Source organism: Dromiciops gliroides, chromosome 5 (assembly GCF_019393635.1).
Source record: "Dromiciops gliroides isolate mDroGli1 chromosome 5, mDroGli1.pri, whole genome shotgun sequence".
Taxonomy (NCBI): Eukaryota; Metazoa; Chordata; class Mammalia; order Microbiotheria; family Microbiotheriidae; genus Dromiciops; species Dromiciops gliroides.
This window is the reverse complement of record NC_057865.1, coordinates 254,195,693-254,209,238: the sequence shown is the minus strand read 5'-3', so window position 1 is coordinate 254,209,238 and position 13,546 is coordinate 254,195,693.

Here is a 13,546-nt window from a genome sequence, read left to right as displayed (position 1 = left end):
AAATACATTAAATATTAGGAGATCAACCTACCAAAACACAGAAAATATTTGGATAGATTAAATTACAAAGTGTTCCTTAAAGAAATAAAGAAAAATTTCAATGGTTAGAGTAATATTCAATGCTCATGGCTGGGCCATGCCAATAAAATAAAAATGATATTACTACCAAAGTTAAGTTAGCATTAATGCTATACCAAGCAAACTATCAAAAGTATACTTTATAGAACTTGATAAAATAATAATAAAATTCATTTGGAGAAACAAAATATCTAGAATATAAATTTTAAACTTTAAACTATACAATTACAAAGCAGCGGTTATCAAAACCATTTGGTATTAATTAAAAAATATAGGGGTAGATCCTTGGAACAGACCAAACAAAGAAGACTCAGAAGCAGTGCAGCTCAATAACCCAGCATTAAATAAACTAGGAAACACAAATTACTTAGGAAAGAACTCTCTTCATCTTTAAAAAAAAAAAACTGATAGAAAAATTAGAAAGCTCTCTGGGGAAAAAAATGGCTTAGACCAACATCTTATACCATATTCCACAATAAATTCAAAACAGATGTGACCTTAATATTAAAAATCATGCCATGAACAAATTAGAAGAAAAGCAGTCCATTTCACAGGTGTAGGTAAAAGATGTATTCTTAAGCAAAAGAGGCATTGAGACAATTACAAAAGGCAAAACCAACAAATTTGATTACATGAAAATGAAAAAGTTTCTACACAAACAAAATTAATGAATCTAGGAAAAGAAGGGAAGCAGTAGAATGGAAGGGGGGCAAAATCTTTGCATCAAATTTCTCAAAAGAAGGTTTGGTATTTCAAATATATACATATACAACAGAAATATTGAAGACTAAAAGCATTTCCCCCAATAAATAAGTGATCGAAAGATATGAACAAACAGTTCTCAGAAGAAAAATGGCTAAGTATTAACAACCATATGAAAGAATACTCCAAGTCTCTAATAGTAAGAGAAACGCAAATCAAATAACCCAGACATTTCTCCTCAAAACTAGTAAACTGTCAAATATGGCGTAACAATTGGAATGACGCCACCTGCTGGAGACTTACTGTAGGAAAGCTCTGCCATGAGGAGAAGGCATATGAGGGCAAGCTTTTCTTTGGCGTCAGGAAGTGACGTTTGCTTGTGGGAGGAAGAGGGGGCAAGGCTGGTTCTTTCACGCTCTCTCATCAGGACTCTGGTGGAGAGTGGAACTAAAAATGCGCTCTCCCTTTGATAGATAGATGAATCTAGGCCTTTCTTTCTCTCTTCACCAAATTCTTATTCTCCTTAATAAATGCTTAAAAGTCTAAATTTGCTTAAGCTTATAATTTATTGGTGACCACTCATTGGATATTTTAGACAGTATAGCTAGAATTTTAGCCCCTTACAATGGTAAACTATGGAAATAGTCCATTTTGGATGGGGTTATCAAAAGATAGGTGCAGTATTGTATTTTTGGTGGAACTGTCAGTCAGAATAACCATTATACAATTTAGAATTATGCAAATAAAGTAACTAAAATAGCCATACCCTTTGATGCAGGTTTATGCCCCAAAGAAATTACTTATAAGAAGATAGTCCCCATAAATATTAAAATATTTATAATGACATGTTTTGCTGTAGCAAAGAATTGTAAACAAAATAGTCATTGCCAGGGAACGTAATGAAATATTATCATTCAATAAGAGACAATGAATGTAGTGAATACAGAGAAACATAGGAATACACAATACAAAGCAGAGTCAAGTAAGCAGTCAAGAAAAGTATTAAAAATATGTATATGTGTATGTATATATGTACATGCATACATATGTATGAATATATCTATATATAATGTAAAAATATAAAGAACAAACATAAAGCAATTGAAGCTGAATGTGAAATACAATGAACCAGAGTTCCAAAGGACTCATGATGAAAAAACACTATCCAGCTTCAAAAACAAAACTGATGAGCTCTTAAGTACATGGTGAAGCATATTTTTTTCACTTTTCTTGTGTGTTTTTTTTTTTTGGTTGGTTTTTTCAGGTTTTTTTTTTCAACATGGCTAATATGGTCATCCGTTTCACATGACCACATGAATAATGGGTATCATATTATTTGCTTTCTCAATGGGTGGGGAAGAGGCTGGAGGAAAGGAAAAAATTTCGAACTGAAATTTTAAAAAATAAATGTAAAAAACTAAAAGCATAGTATTTAAAAGAAAAGACACTGAATGTGGCAAAATTACAAAGAACAAACATGGATTCAAAGAAATGCTATGAAAAGATATCCTTATCCCACTACTTTACAGAGATAAAAGGTTCGGACTTTTTCTATAGATCTATCAGTATTGCTGTTTTCTTTTGTCTCTTCTTCCTCTTTCTTTTTTCTTCTAAAAATAGCATTTTTATATGGAATGGATCTCTGGAAGAGAAAAAAGGAAGGGATAATGGGAACAGTTCTGCTGATATAAGAATAAAAGATACCAATAAAAATGTGTTTTTAAAAAATTGAAGAGTCGGGTGATCCATATAGATTCACATAAAGTGGAAGCCCTATCTCAGTAGTATATTTCTGCTTCTACAAAATATATAGTATAAATATGGGAAGTGTGGGGTCAGGAAGAATGCTTTATAATTTCCCCCAAAAAAAATCTATCAATTTAAAATTTTTTATTTATTAATTTATAACATACTTAAAAAAAAAGATTTGAGTTCCAAATTTCTCCATCTTCTTCAACTGTGGACTCAGTTCAGGGTACATCAGTAATATCTGTTCCAGATAAAGTTTCCTGAAAGAGAATGATCAGATAGTTCCTTTTTTTTACATAATTCAGGGATTCCAGTAACACTGAATTTCTCTCTCTGAGCATGGCCCTCTGTTTTTTTTTTTCACATTTGCTTGTGAAATGATATAACCTTCCTTCAGCTGGAAAAAAAAAAGATATAGTATAGTTTCTTATCTTGACAAAGTACTATTATCACCTTCTTCATAGCTTTTTTCTTCCTCAACAATGTCTCTCATTGATCTACTAAAACACCCAAAGCCTTTGCAATCATGCTAAAAGCTGAAAGTACATTTTATGACATGAATAATTAGTTTAGCTCAGCCCTTAATACATGGATTCACAGAAAGAGATCATTGTACAGTGGAATGTATTCAATGTTCCCATAGAGAATATCCTCTTATAAGCCATGACATCTTCCCTTAAACCATTAATCAACAAATCAGTAACAATCATGCATCAAGTGTTTACTATATGCCAGGCAATATGCTAGATGCTGGGGACACAAAGATAAAAATAAAATATTCTCTGTTCCCTTAAGAAGCTTACATTCTATCAAGAGAATCAATCCATACATAAATAAGTACACACATACACACACACACACACACACAATTCAAGGGAAATTGAGAGGGGCTAGAAACACAATCCTTCTAAACCATCCAGTTCTCATCTCATTCCTCTGTATCCATTCATGGCCAAATTCCTGGGAAAAGCAGCTCATACCTGATTCCTCTACCTCTTCAATATCATCTTTTGCTTAAGCCCCTTGCAATCTGATACTTACCATTCTTCTTATTTCTTTCCACAATCCTTTCCTCAGCCACCACCAATGTTCTAATGAAATTTTTCTCTCAAAAGTCATCGCTTACTTACTAATCACCAAATCCCATTGTCTTTTTTCTCTTTTTTCTCTCTTTTTTCCCTCCTTTTTTTTCGTTATTGTTTTTTAGTGAGGCAATTGGGGTTAAGTGACTTGCCCAGGGTCACACAGCTAGTAAGTGTTAAGTGTCTGAGGCTGGATTTGAACTCAGGTCCTCCTGACTCCAGGGCCGGTGCTCTATCCACTGTGCCACCTAGCTGCCCCTTTCCCTCTTTTTTTTATCTTCCTTGACTTCCTTCTAGAATATCCCCTCCTCCAGGATACTCTCTTTCCCCTTGGATTCAAAGTTACCACCCTGGTTCTCCTACCTTTCTAACCACTGTAACATTCTTTGTCCTCTTTCCAACCCCTTAAAAGGAACATTCCCCAAAGTTTTGGCCTTGTCTTTCTTTCCTTCTCTCTTCATATTCTCTCACTTGGTAATCCATGTAGTCACAGGACTTCAGCTCTCACTTCTAGGCAATAACTCTGAAATTTCTATTTCTAGATCTGACTTCTATTGCAAGCTACAAATTTGACTTTCCTACTGCCTCTACTCAGTTTCCCATGTTTAAAATCTCGGAGTTATTTTGGACTCTTCCCACTTCCTTCCCACATATCCAATTTATTAATAAATCCTCTCTTTTCTCACTGCTACCACCTTTGTATGTGTCCTTATTAAAATCCATCTGGACTACTGTGATAGTCCCCTAACAGCTCTTACTACCTCCATTATCTCCACCTTATGTGCCTTTATTGGAGTAGTTTTTCTTATACCAGTCAGTCACAAAGCATTTATTAAACATTTACAAGGTACCGATGTTACCTGAGACTGTGCTAAACACTAGGTAACAAATACAATTGGGAAGTAAGACTGGCCCTGCCCTCAAGGAGCCAAAATTCTATTGGGAGAAGAAAACACATAAAAGGAAAATGGAAAGGTAAGGGAGACAGATGTAGAGAAAATCAGGGGCAGCTAGGTGGCGCAGTGGATAGAGCACTGGCCCTGGATTCAAGAGGACCTGAGTTCAAATCCGGCCTCAGACACTTTACACTTACTAGCTGTGTGACCCTGGGCAAGTCACTTAATCCCAATTGCCTCACCAAAAAACAAACAAACAAACAAACAAAAAAGTAGAGAAAATCTTAAATGCAATAGGAGAGTGATGAGATGCGTTTGGCCTGATCATCCTCTTGAGATGAAGGTTTGGGGAGGAGTCATCCAATCAGAGGGAGAAGTCAAAGGCGTAGCCAAAGTGTGAATTCCAGAACTTTAGTGAAGCCTCAGGATAAAGACCTGGGGCATGGCAGAGGAAGACCAGAGAGTACTGTCTTCCCTCATAGAAATGTAAACTGCTTGAGGGTAAAGACACGCCTTCATAGAGAATTCATCTCACTGGAGACCTCTAGGAAAGGAGTTATTATCTTCAATCTGTGGATATTTTAAAAAATGTTTTTGATGGCCATATTTCAAAATAATTTGTAATTTTGTATATTTTATTTTATTCATTAAAAAAAAACATTATTCCAAGAAGATATCCATAGGCTTCATCAGACAGTCAAAGGAGTTCATGATAGAAAAAAAAAAAGTTAAGAACCCCTGCTTTAGACTAAGTCTCTGGTTATTATAAACATTAATAAATCTAATTCTTTCATTATGTAAATGGACACAAATTCAATTAGGTATGGTTGCATGGGGTGGGGGTGGGGTGGGGGTGGGGTGGGGGTGGGGAAGAATCACAAATATACAGCCTAGTTTTCCTGTCAGTAAAGGCATATTTATGCTTTCTTCCCTGCTGGAGACTTGTGTTCAAAGGGTCCTGATGTTGAGCCCTATTCTCCCCCTTTCAAGGGAAAAAAAAAGAAAAAAAGTAAGGCTACACAAAACACAGACATGGCCTGTTTGCTCATCATCCAGCCCATGATGCATCTCTCTGTACACACAGGGGAATATTATGGCCACACACAGAGAGCCTCAGAACCACCACACACCCTTTCAACAGTCCTGGCTTTCCATGCTACTCACAGAGGCTGTTGAATTCCAACCCATCCTCCTTGAACTCTTTGTTGCCAATTTATGTGAAACATTATTTTGGGAGTACCAGTGTGTGCACAGCACTGAATTAGATACTGAAGCGCAAAGGGTGGTGGAGAGAGGAGGGTGTGGGGGAGGGGAAGGAAAGAGGAGAGACAAGAATTTCCCTTAAAGCTAAGCTTAAAATGCATCCTGGCAGACCAGGCTCTCTTCTGAAAGACTCAGCCTCATTTAAATGTTGGACTGCCGAGAAGAAAAAAAGAAATCCAGGCATCCGTCCCTATCTTTACACATATACATTCCAGCAGCCCCTACTTAGACTAGTTGGCACAGTAATCAAGATGTTATACCTTCCAGCCCTGCTTGAAGAATCAGGGAGCCAGTGTATGGCTGACTAAGTGTTTGGAAATCAAGGACATTCCGTTACTGAAGAGCTGAACTCAGAGAGATCTATCAGCATCATCTCAGAGATAAAAATATACTCTGCTCATTACTGGGTGACTTTGAACATCTCTAGTCTACACGTCCATTTCCTCATTAGTAAAAGAAGGGAACTGGATGAAATGACCTCTTCGGTCCTTTTCCTGGTCTAGATCAGTGACCTGAACTCCAATTCTCTTCTCTTCCTCCTCCTCCTCACAAATAGCATTTATGTAACACATTGTGGTTTACAAAGCATGTTATAATGTTTTCTCATTTGATCCTCACAAGACTCCCATGAGGTAATTGCTATATTAAGCTCACTTTACAGATGAGAAAGGTGATGCAGATAGAGGTTAAGTGACTTGCCCAAAGTCACAGATGGTTATTGAATGAAATTGGATTGGATTTTCCTCAAAACCTGAGCAAGTTCTTGACTCTTCCTCAGTCATGACCAGATAGATGCTATCCTCACAGGGGCCCCACTTTCTCAGGAACACAAGGATTAGATCTATTTCCCTCGTGCTACTGCCAGAGATGCTAAAACAGAGGTGTATTCCCAAACCCACAGAAAGCATCAGTTGAAAAAGAAATCTCAATTACTGCTGGGGCAGAAAGTTTTGGATTATAAGATCCTGCGTGAGGGTTCAAACTAGAGAATCAGATGCATCTTACAATAACATTCACTTACAAGACGAAAAGGGAAAGTTGGGGGAAAAGAAGTATAAAACTATCACTAATACTAGACCGTTCACTAACACTGCCTGGTGTGGTGTTGTTGTTCAGTTGTTTCAATCATGGGTTTTCTTGATAAAGACACTGGAGTGACTTACCATTTCCTTCTCCAGCTTATTTTACAGAGGAGGAAACTGAGGCAACCAGGGTTAAGTGACTTACTCAGGACCTCACAGCTAGTAAGTATCTGAGACCAGATCTGAACTCAGGAAGATGAGTCTTTCTAACTCCAGGCCTGCCATTCTATCCACTGTGCCATCTAGCTGCCCTCTGGTTGACATAAACTTAGTCTAACTAATTCTCCTTCCTTCTCTAAAGCTTCTGCCTAGTAAATCCAGGATCAGCCAACTAATCTCCTCTAAACCCTGGTATTTCTTTGAGGAAATATCAATTCCCTTTGTCCAGAGTAACAAACAGCTCAATTATGTGCATTTGTTTATGTAAACAGAGGGATTTATGATGGCAGTTCAAGACCAGGTCATGGCCATCAGAAATGGTAGAAGGGCTTTTCTTAAGGAGCCCATACTAGGGAACCACTGCATATTAAGTAAGGAAATGGTTGGAAGTATATAGCATGTCAGAAAGACAACATGGTGTAGTAGATATGGTGCTCACAGGCTTGGATTCAGGAAAAGCTGGGTTCACATATTGTCTCTGCTACCATCTGTGTAATGCTAGACCATTTAGCCTCTCTGGGTTTGAGTTTATTCATCTGTAAAATGAATTGGCAGATTTCTAAGGTCCATTCAAGTTCTGATCCTATGATCCCCGAGGGTTCCAAAAACTCAGCACCTATGCAATACCTAGCAAGATATAACTTGGTGGCAATTATACATCAAAAGCTCACTATTTTTTGTGAACAGACAGCAAATCCCCATACTACAAATACAGACCTCAAAATATTCTTGGGTAGGGGCAGCTAGGTGGTGCAGTGGATAAAAAACTAGCCCAGGATTCAGGAGGACCTGAGTTCAAATGTGACCTTAGACACATGACACTTACTAGCTGTATGACCCTGGGCAAGTCTCTTAACCCTCATTGCCCTGCAAATATATATATATATATTCTTGGGTACTTAATCAAGAAACTATCCTGTAACCAGACTATTAGCACAGAACAAACTGTTGCCCACATAGCCTGCAGATAACATGAATCCACAAAAAAAAAAAAAGTCATAATATTTTGGAACAAAAAGCTTAGCAGGAGTCATCAAAATCATGTGGGATTCTATTACTGGATGCTTTGAATGATCCTATAGAAAATGAGATCACATACTAATATTGTTACTGAGCTACAAAAGCAGGTATTTTATTTGATCTACCTATGCAATAGTCTAGAAAATATTCCATATAAAATGATCATGGCAGGAAAGTGGCTCTTCTCTACTTCACACACCATTTTCTCCTAGTAGAATATAAAATCTTTGAGGGTTTCATTTTTGACTTTGTATCCCCCGGGGCCTGGTGCAGGGCCTGAAACATAGCCAGCAATTAATAATGGTTGCTGAATGAAGCACAGACATTATTATCCCAATTTTATTGATGAGGAAACTGAAGTAAAGAGATGTTGTTACATGGTCACGACCATACAACTAATAAGGATCAGAGCTGAGATTCAAAGCCACATCTCCTGTTTCCACATCCAACTCTCTGGCATAAATTTGGGAGTCATCTGAAGAGATGAAAGTTGACTGTGAGCTAGGTAGGCATTAGAAGCCCCTTGAGGGTGGAAAGGGATTCATTTTTGTCTTTATATGCCCAGCCTGGTACTTAGTTGGCATTTAATAAATGCTTGATTCCTGAAGTTGTGTAAGGGAATGAGATTTCCAAGTGAGAAAGTGCAAAAAGAAAAGAAGCCCAGGAATAGAACCTTGAGGAACACAAGAATTGAGGTGTTTGAAAGAGGGTGGAGAGTCAACAAAACCAGAAGGAGAAGTCAGAGGAGTAGGAAGAGAACCTTGGCTCAGCAAAGAGTGGTATCGAGGGAACCAAAAAAAAAAAAAGAGGATAAAGGAAGGTTTCATCAACATTATCAATGCATAGTGGGCAGTGAGGTGGTGCAGTGGATAAAGTCAGGAGGACCTGAGTTCAAATCCAGCCTCAGACACTTACTAGCTGTGTGACCCTGGGCAAATCACTTAACCATCACTGCCCCACCCCCAAAAAAATTATCAATGCAGAAAGGTCAAGGAAAATAGGGATTAAGAAAAGACTCATGGATTTTGCATTTAAGAAGTCATTGGTAATCTTAGAGAAAGCACATAGAGTAGTGAGGGTGAAACCAGATTGGAAAGTGTTAAGGAGGGAGGGAGGGGGCAGTGTAGAGGAGAAAGAGCTGGCCTCTAAACCAGGAATGTCTAGGCTTAAGCTCTCCCTCAGATGCAAACTGGCTGTGTGACTTTGGCAAATCATTTAGCCTCTCAGGGGTCTAGGCAACTCTCTTAAGTTCTAAGGCTATAGGTGCAAAAAAGGTGCCAACCTTCACTAGTAGGGGGAGTTTTCTCATCCATAAATTCTTAATACTGATGAAATTATAGGTTGAGTTCCTCTCCAGTTGCTATCTAGGAGAAGGGAGTGAATGATTTGCCAGGGAAAAGAAGAAAAGAAGTAGGATTGGAGATTTATGTGGAAGAAAGGGAAAATTTGTTTTAATATTGGAGAGACCTGAATATATTTGTAGACCTTTGTGGCAAAAAGTTATATGAAAATGGACTGAGTAGTGCATTCACCCTCAATGGAGATCTTCAAACAAATAGATGATTAACCTCTTGCCCAAATGGACAAGATTCTGGGATTCTTTTATGGATTAGATGTATGCTAAGGTCCCTTCCAACTTCTAACTCCCAATCCAACAAGAGAAGGAAACATTGAAGATGCAAGCAGAAGAAAGGATGGTTGTTGATGAAGGTCCTGGAGGAGATAGGAATTGGAGGGATGAGGAGCACAAAGTTAGTTTTTGCAAAGAAAGGGCCAAATGACTGAAGTTGCTGGTTTTCTGGCCTGCAGATAAATGGGTCAATGTGTAACTTTACAACTGTCAATAGAACTAGCTCTAGACACAAATACGTATAGAGATAGAAACAAAGATATATAAAAAAAGAAAAATGAAACAGTAAGGTCAAATTGCTAATTAAATCACATAATCCTTGTTATTTCTCTACAAGTAGATAGGTGAAACTTTATAGAGTACATATCTATGCAAATGAATATCTGTATAGATCCATAGATGTATACCTATATAGAGTTAGATAGTCAAATACCTTCTATTTACCTATCTCTACTTCTATAGATACTCCATGACCCAATGTTTAAATGAGAAAAGATTTGCCAAGATCTCCAGCTAGAGCAAAGTTATACATCATGTATATCTGCTAGATCTTGAGACAGGCATGCATAGATGTACCTACATATAGTTCTATAAAAGTGAAGAACTGGGGGCAGCTAGGTGGCACAGTGGATAGAGCACCAGCCCTGGAGTCAGGAGGACCTGAGTTCAAATCCGGCCTTCGGACACTTGACACTTACTAGACGTGTGACCCTGGGCAAGTCACTTAACCCCAATTGCCTCACAAAAAAAAAAAAGTGAACTATTGAGATAAATAAGTAGATACACACATACATGCATGCATACATAAACATTCAGATAGACAGACAAACAGATATAGATACAGACAGGTATATGGACAGACAAATAGGCGAATATAAGCAGGAAGACAGGTAGGTAGACAGGTAGATAGGCAGATATATACATGCATGCATATGTGTATATATGTACATGCATACAGCCTTGCATGCATAATGTTGTTGTTTATTGGGGAAGTTCCGAACTAACTTGAAGAGCCTTACCAGATGATGAGCCTTTGCTTGGGACTGTTGCATCTTTCTGTGGAGGGCTGTGGGCAAGCCCACATTGACAGGATTGGGAAACATCTATTGGGCCATATTGAATAACACCATTTGGAGGAAGAGGTCTCTGCATTGATGGAGGATAATCTGTTTGACTCAGTTGCTGTAAGCTAGTAGTATTTCTTTGTGCTGATCTATTAAAAAAAAATAAAGAAAAAAGAAATCTTCATGATAGATTCGATCCTTTCAGCTTTTTGCCTTTTTCCATAGTACACTTTTTTTTTTTCTTTTTGGTGGGGCAATGAGGGTTAAGTGACTTGCCCAGGGCCACACGGCTAGTAAATGTCAAGTGTCTGAGGTTGCATTTGAACTCAGGTCCTCCTGAATCCAGGACTGGTGCTTTATCCACTGCGCCACCTAGCTGCCCCCATAGTACACTCTTAATACATGCTTTTTTCATTACTTACATCCATATGAAAATCTATGATCTACTTTTGTTTTTGTTTTTTTGTGGGGCAATGGGGGTTAAGTGACTTGCCCAAGGTCACACAGCTAGAAAGTGTCAAGTGTCTGAGGCCAGATTTGAACTCAGGTACTCCTGAATCCAGGGCTGGTGTATGATCTACTTTTGACCACGTGTGGGGACCCAGACAAGATCTATGAGATTTCCTAGTAGCAATTCTGATAGGAAGGAACAACAAAAGCCCAACAGACTTCTTTGGGGGATTGCCCTGAAGAGTGAGCCTGTTATGTATATGCCCAGTTCTTGGGGTACTGATCCAAAAGTAACACATATACAGATGTACTATGATTATATGCCTCCATGTGGAGGGTGGGGTAGAGGGTTATGGGTTTAGGGAAGGAGGGAGGGAGAGAGAAAGTGAAAGAGAGAAGGGAGAAGGGAGAAGGGGAAGGATGAGGAAGAGAGACAGAGAGGATCACTTGGTTCTCTGGGTTCCTCAAGAAAGACAAAAAGGGGCCAGCTAGGTGGCACAGTGGATAAAGCACCAGCCCTGGATTCAGGAGGACCTGAGTTCAAATATGGCCTCAGACACTTGACATGTTCTAGCTATGTGACTCTGCGCAAGTCACTTAACCCCCATTGTCCTGCAAAAAAAAAAAACAAAGACAAAAGGTATTTTAATGAATAAATGAAAAAGCACTTATTAAGTATTTTCTACTTACAAAACAGTGCGGATATAAATGGAAAGACAAGACAGCCTCTGCTCTCAAGAAGCTTATATACTTTTTTTTTTTTTGGTGAGGCAATTGGGTTTAAGTGACTTGCCCAGGGTCACACAGCTAGTAAGTGTTAAGTGTCTGAAGCCAAATTTGAACTCAGGTCCTCCTGAATCCAGGGCCGGTGCTTTATCCACTGCGCCACATAGCTGCCCCCAAGGAGCTTATATTCTAATAGAGACAACACACAGAAGTTTCCCCTGTAAGCCAGATGGAATGTACTCATGGCTCTTAGGGTAAAGTGACAAAGCAGAGGGTAATGCATCTTCTCTAATGTAATTTCCACTGACAAAACCACATCCATTTCTGATATTAAACCATCTTACAATGTCAATGACTTTTCTAGTGGCAAGAACTTTCTTTTCTTGTCTTCAGGAGCTGTGGGTGCCAAGGAGTCAGGGGCCACAGAACTTGTAGGAGCAGTTACCAGGGCAAATCTCCATAAAGGCTTCTTCCTAGATGCTGGCTACAGGGGTCTGGGTCAATTGTCCAGCCCTACTGTGTTTCTAGAGAAGAATGAAGACACTGGTTTTTTATTTAACAGAAACCTACCAGTCCTCATATTTCTTCTTTAGAAAGTAAAAGGAGGAGTTCAGAGAAACCTGGAGGGTCTTGTGTGGGCTGAAGATGAGTGAGATGAGCAGAACCAGAAGAACATTGTACATAGTATCATCAACACTGTGTGTTGATCTACTGTGATGGACTATATTCTTCTCACCAATGCAAGGGTAGAGAAGAGTTCCAGGGAACTCATGATGGAAGAGGATCTCCAAATCCAGGGGAAAAAAAAAAAGAACTGTGGAGTATAGATGCTGAATGAACCATACTATTTCTTACAGGGCTTAGGCAAAATGAATAATCAGATACTTGATAAATTATCTGATAATGCTGTTAATCATTTAGCATTTACAAAATACAAATTAGTTTAGAATACAAATCTAGTAACAAGGAAAATTGTGTATACACGTAGAAACAATCATGTGCTGCCTACAAATAACTATTTGATGCCTTAATCTGGGTAATGAGAACTTGGGTTGAGTCAAGCAAAACACACAATTAGTGATTTTGCCATGACCTTTGAGATACCACATTACTGCAAGACTAAAGAATGAAAAAAAAAATTGTTGAATGGTGATATAATAGAAGAGCGTAATGACTCACTTTGTAATGCTCATGCTGTTGAGCTAGAAGGTCAAACAGTCACAATGAAACTTGTGCTCCTTCTGAGTGGTAGCACTTCAGTATGAGGGGTGGGGTGGAGAAGATAGTAACATACCATAAAGTTGACATGGGTAGCATTGGCATATTAGCCAGTCCAACCCATCAAATGGACAGAATCTTGAGTTGGATCCTTTGTAGTTGGGAGAGAAGTTTAAGAATCAGCAAATATATAAATATATACACACCATAAGCACACACAAACAAGGACAAACTTCGTATTCCGTCCTAACACTGCCTTACTCTTCTATGCTGATGTCTCATTAATATGTACTAATTATGTCCTGATGGGTTTATACCCACAGAGCATCACACTTCACTTCAAGGAAATTAAGTCAACTTTGAAAAAATTATTAAGTGCCTATTACATGTAAGGCACCATGTGAAATTTTGAAATGCTTGTGTTAAT